Source organism: Cupressus sempervirens, chromosome 7 (assembly GCF_028749045.1).
Source record: "Cupressus sempervirens isolate cs-2001-9-10 chromosome 7, ASM2874904v1, whole genome shotgun sequence".
Lineage (NCBI taxonomy): Eukaryota > Viridiplantae > Streptophyta > Pinopsida > Cupressales > Cupressaceae > Cupressus > Cupressus sempervirens.
Window position 1 is genome coordinate 437941742 of NC_143124.1, and position 5317 is coordinate 437947058.

Sequence of the window (5317 nt, forward strand, 5' to 3'; positions counted from 1 at the left end):
ATATATATATATATATATATATATATCCAAATCACCATGAAGGCGGGTTGTTTAAACATCAAGCTATTTCAAACGCAAATCTTCAATAGTCAGAATACTTAAAATAGTGTGAATAGAGGTCATTTTAACAATAGGAGAGAATATCTCATCAAAATCGATGCTTTTTTTCTGTGCAAATCATTTTACAACTAACCTAGCTTTAAATATTTTCTTACCTCCATTCTCTTCTTTCAACTTGTAAACCCACTTATTCTATAAAGTCTTTTTACCTACATGCAACTTGCATAAATCCCACGTCTTATTTTTTAGCAAAGAGTCCATTTCTTCTTTCATTGTAGACTCCCACTGAATCTTTGTATCCACCTACACAACTCCATCATAACATTCAGGTTCACTAGCATCCATAAGTAAAATAGAATACAAGGAGAAAATCTTTTTGGAGGTCTACTCATCCTTGTTGACCATCTAACATTCATTGGGGTGTGTGGTATTTGTTGTTGTAGTTGTTGCACACCATGAAGAATCGCTAGAACATCAGGTTTTGGAGTATCATCCAGCACTACATAATCATTTTCTTTCTTCTCATGTTGCTGCAATAGATCTTTGTATAACACTTTCTCATTGAATATGACATCCCCACTTCTTATAATTTTATAATTTTTAAAATTCCAAAGCCTATAACCAAATTTATTAATTCCATATCCAAAAAATACACATTTCTTTAACTTAGCTTCTAGCTTGGTTCTATTTTTATAATCTATATGAGCAAATGCTTCAAAACCAAAGGTTCTAAGAAAAGAATAACTCACCTTCTTTCTAGTCTATGCTTCCTCTAGAATACCACAACCAAAGGAGTAGAGGGGCCTCTATTAATCAAATATACAACACTATTAATAGCCTCTACCCACATTTTTAATAGAAACCCTGCATGCAACCTAATGCTTCTTGCATGCTCCATTATAGTCCTATTTATCCATTCAACCACTCTATTTTCCTGTGGAGTCCTTGGAACAATTTTTTGTCTACAAATACCATTAGTGAAGCAATAATCTTCAAATTCATGACTGTAATACTCACCACCATTATCAGATCTAAGACATTTTAATTTCTTTCTAGTCTCATTTTTAACTAAGTATTTCCATTTCTTAAAAGATTGAAATACATTAGATTTTTGTCTAAGAAAATAAACCCATACTTTTCTAGTTGCATCATCAAAAAATATAACATAATAATGAGAGCCACCAAGGGAAGATACCTAAGCTGGTCACCATACATTTGTATGCACAAGCTCTAATTTCTCACTTTTATTTTCCTTCGTAGTCTTCACAAAACTCACTCTCTTTTATTATCCACACACACACAACTTTCACAATGTTGGTAAATAGATTGTTCTTCTTTTGACTCTCTTTTCAATTTGCCCAATTTGTAATGAAGAACAACTTTACACAACAATTGGGAAACTATTTTTGAGAATAACTAGTTTCCCTCTGAATTAAGGTATCGCTCCCTATGAGAAAAATATTCAATAAATTATGTTTTATCTCTAATTCCTACTACGGGTATGTTCTTAACCAGAGAATAGCAGAGGAAATCGAGTTCCACCCAGGCAGGTGAAATCTCAGGTAGAATTTAAATGCAAAAATGTTGTGCTATATGACCTTCACAATCTTATGAATTTCCCAATGAAGCAATTATGAAAGATGCAAATTATGAAATACAATTGAAGAATGATCATGCAAGTTACAAAATGAAAATGAAGTAGTTGATGCAATTCCACAACCAGTTATAATTCTCTGATTATCTTATTGATTGGTTAAACTGAAAACAATGGAACAAAACTCTGTTTATTTATCATTCCCAATTCAACATAATGAAATAACACAAGATACAGTTGGACAGAAAATAAATGGCACTAGACTTGATTGTCTTTGCAACCAGCTTTACACCTAAAATTTTTTGATCCCTATATGCAATGAAATGAAAAAATATATAAACTAATATGCCCCCTCTTCTACTCTAGCTCTCTGACTGTATCTAGAAAAAAAGGCCCCTTTCTTTGTTGATGCTATCTTATTTATTCTCCCCTAATGTCGATTCTTGTTCTGTTTAGGGTGACTGATTCTTGGACAAAAATTGTCTCTTCCTTTCCTCTTATCCTTTGGCATGTGCATAAGATTTTACTTTATTGCAAATCACTTTTAGTAATGTACCAGCTTCTTTTATATGAAATGGACAGTCATCTTTAGATTTGCATTCCAAGAAGAAATGAGTAATAGCACCTATTTAAATGAACCTCTACACCTTGCATAATAATCTCCACATGTCATTTCTTGCTGGTATCACATCTTCGACAACCTAATGTCTTCCCCTTTTCATAATGAGCAATTATTAAACTAATAACATCATCACAGCTGTTATTCAATCAAGCTTAATAGACCTATTCAGATTCCTCATATTTTAAGCTCCTTTTAACATGTGTCTAAAGACAGTTGTCAAATATTCGTTAGTTTGGGTAGTTTTTGACATGGAATCATATCAATACCCGACTTAGGAAATCTTATGTTTTCTCTTGAAACAAGGGCGGTGTAGGAATTTCCAATCTGTTATTGGATATGTTATGAGTTATGACAATCTATCTACGTATCTCTTGAGTCTCGACCTCCATGATAATTTGAATAGAATATTTACAATAGTTCAATCTATTTTTCCAATGCCTACTTCAAAATGTATAATATCTCGCTCGTCATCGAGGGTGTCCGACCAAACACTTAATGCATTGTTGATGCCAATTAACATATTTCTTAAGAAACTCAATGTTGAGTGGGGAGAACTAGCCTCAGGCATTCATTCCTTAGCAAGAGATTGTGATTGCAGCATTGAACCACTTGATCTAAGCATTGAATACTTGACCAATTAAGTTCGCATGCTTCCACCATCATGCCAAATTTGTGTTTGGTGATGGGATAAATGAATAATTATATAGAACTTGGCTTGAGGGAGAATGATCTTTATTTATTTTATCTTTTTGGCTTCATAAAAATCGGGTGGATCATTCGAATATCAACAGGATGGCCATGGATGTAAATTTGAAAACTATCCATCAAATCTGACTTGAGAGTTCTATTAAAAATCAACCACCTGATGCAAATCTTCCTTTTGCATGAAGATTGGTGTCATTATCAATTAAATCTAAATGATAACTGTTTGCACTCTGTAATCACTTCATGTTCCTATTTTTCTTAAGCAGCTGCACTCGAATAATATCCATGCATTGTATATGAATTTGAGATTTTGAGTCATGAGGGGAAAGCCATGAGTTGTGCAATTACTTCCCATCGAGATATCCTTATTTCCTTCACTTCCCAGTTGGTGCAACATAAAGAGTATCCTAAAATAGATGGTGGATTTATGTACATCTTTCTACATTTGGGCTTCTTATACAACTCGTGTCTTCATACTAATTTTTCCAATGTCGCCATATCTCCATGAAACTGTCATTATGAGCAACATATGGTAGAGTTATCTCTTGTGAGAGGTTACAACATTCAAATTTGTTTCCATCAGTTTGATATATTAAAGTTATCCATTTAGCGTGCAATCTACATAGATTTCCATCACAAAATTCCATTGGAGGCCCATAACATGCCACAATATCTACTACAGTAATAGAAGAAACTTGTGGGATAATCAATAATGAAGTTATGACTTCAAATCACATCACCCTTGCATACTAGGAGAGTATCCTTGAGTTGTCCTTTCTCATTGTTAACACCTGGACATATAATGTGACTATCGAGATGCTAGCATCATTCTTTAGAATGGTTTCTCCTCACAAGAGATATCACTTTCATTCTTTAAGCATTGGGGTTTATGCACTTTGGACTAGGAGCCCTGTCATTGAACTTTGAACCATAGCCTTTTGAACTGAGCCTACACTTGGGAACTTGGAGCATCAAATCGAACTTGAACCTTGGATCTAAGCTCAAAGTGAAGCATGTTCAAAGCTTGAAATTTGATTATGAAAATATGGATTTGAGTTCAACACCTTGATCTTCATATTTGAACCGATCACTCTTGTTCTTGAATCTAATCTTGAAACTTGAAACTAAACCTGAACTTAGTTCTGAACTTTGAGCAATCAATCCTTTGAATCTTGAATCTGAGTGCTTGGAGCCTAGATATAGAACATGTCTCATAGTAATCTCCAAATTCATACCTTAGTAACTGTATTCTTAGTGCCAGGAAGCAAATGCAGTGGGCAAGAAATGAGAATGTGCAATGGCAAGTCTTGTTACCTGCCTAAAGATCCTCTTACCAAAGAGAAGGAAAATTAGTGGCCTTTTCCTCGCAAGTACTAGAAGGCCCCTTCAAACTAAATAGCTACAATAGTCCAGAGCTATCACCATCATTTCCCCATCTCCCTTATCTGGGGATCATAGCTTTACAATCATTCTTTATTTGAGAAGATCATCAATGAGAACATGATATCCTTGTCGGGCGGGAACTATCACCTACCCAACATGACGACACTTAAACCAACCAACCAACTTATGAATGAGAAGGCAAGAAAGAGGGAAACCCGAAAAGGATGGCCTACCTATGAAAGACTTAGACCTAGACACTAGACTAACTTGACATTGAAAAATGATGGGTGACCGAAAGTCAGGCAACACACAAAAATCTATATTAACACATTTCAAACCTAGTAAAACTTTCTTTGAATGAAGTACTTTCATACCTTTCTCACTCATGTGCACAAGTCTATTGTGCTATAGCATTGTATCAAAATCTATAGTAGCTATTTGTTCTCCTTGCTCAACTATAGCAACTATTCATGAACATTTATTTTTCTTTGAAATAATCAAAGCAGAATGAACAATATGACCTATACAAACATATAAGGTGTATAATTTCAAACCTTTTTCTACTACAAGGGAACCTTTTGAAACCTTTTAATTTTTATCATTAAAAGTAACTACACAACCATCATCACCGAGTTGCCCTATTGAAATTAAATTCCTACTCATCCTTGGAACATGTCTTACCTCATGTAGTAGCCAATGATTCCCATTCTACAACTTAATTTTAACTTTTCCCTTTCCAACAATCTGATAGGGTTCATTATCCCCCAAATAAACAAGCCCAAAATCCCCTTGGACATAATCAATAAAATAACCTCTATGAGGTGTGGCATGAAATGAAGCACCAGAATTTAAAACCCATGAATCATCAACACTTTCTAAAGATAGAAGCAAAGCATCCTCTTTAGATTGTTACTTAATAAATTTTCCTCCTTGTTCTCTTATGGTTTATCTCC